Consider the following 1,156-nt stretch of genomic DNA (forward strand, 5'->3'; position numbering starts at 1 on the left):
GCTCTGCAAATCGACAGGGCTCAGCGAGGAGGCGAAGGACGCCCTCAGCCCCGGTGACCCCGACCACGACGCCGACGTCCTCAACCCTGACGCCACCCCCTCAGCCCCGGCGAGCCCTGACCCCGATGCCACCCCGTCAGCCCTGGCGACCCTGACCCCGACGCGCGGTGAGCCACCCCCTCCTTTCCTGTTGTTCTTTAGTTAGGGCCAATTTTTTCTATGTAGGGTGTCCAAATTGAGTTCATGAGGAGTAGCATTTGTTAGCTTATGTTGCTGTCGATTTGAAGTTTTTTAAATTTGTACTTGATGTCCATTTGTAGTTCATGAGGCAAAAAAGTAAATGAAAGTGAAATTGAGGATTTTTAAATTTGTAGTTGCTGTCCATTTGAGGTTTTTTAAATTTGTAGTTGATTTCCATTTGTAGTTCATGTGGCAAAATGAAAAGTAAATGAAAATGAAATTGATGGTTTTTAATTTGTAGTTGATGTGCATTTTGAAAATGAGGATTTTTAAATGAAAATGAAAATTAGCTTATGTTGCTGTCTATTTTGAAAATGAAAATAAGCTTTGTTGTGTCGTGATCTACTAGCAGAGACCATAAAATTAGCTTATGATTAATTTGTTATAGTCAGCTTGCTCTGCTCTCAGTAACTTAGTAGTTTTATGAATGTTCTTGTGTTGATTCCGTGTTCTCGTGTTACACAAAGCAGAGCTAGTAGATCAGGCCATCCTCACTGCATAAAAACGTAGTGTTTGTGATATGCCACCAATATCAATGGTTATCAATATTGTTCACTTATTCAGAAGGTAATTAATCTGATAGACCTAGCCGATAGCTCATGGTTTGTTCTTGTACCCTTCTCGTTAAATGGGCATCTCATGGTTCTGTGTAGCACAATCTGTTTAGGTTTTCTGTGGGGTACCTTTTTTACTCTGAATAAGCAACAACAGTACTCAACATGCTTCATACATAACCCTGACCGTTTATGGTCTCTGTTGTTATGTCTCACTTGACATGCAGATGAGTATGTTAGTGAAATGCTACTTCAGCACGTAGTGCTTATTGTCATTTGCAAGGAAACTGATTGCGAGTGACCTATGTTTCGCAGGAAATGTTGATTCATTTCCATTCCGGCAAATTTTAGGCGCTCTATAT

This window comes from Triticum dicoccoides, chromosome 4A (genome assembly GCF_002162155.2).
Source record: "Triticum dicoccoides isolate Atlit2015 ecotype Zavitan chromosome 4A, WEW_v2.0, whole genome shotgun sequence".
NCBI classification, from domain to species: domain Eukaryota; kingdom Viridiplantae; phylum Streptophyta; class Magnoliopsida; order Poales; family Poaceae; genus Triticum; species Triticum dicoccoides.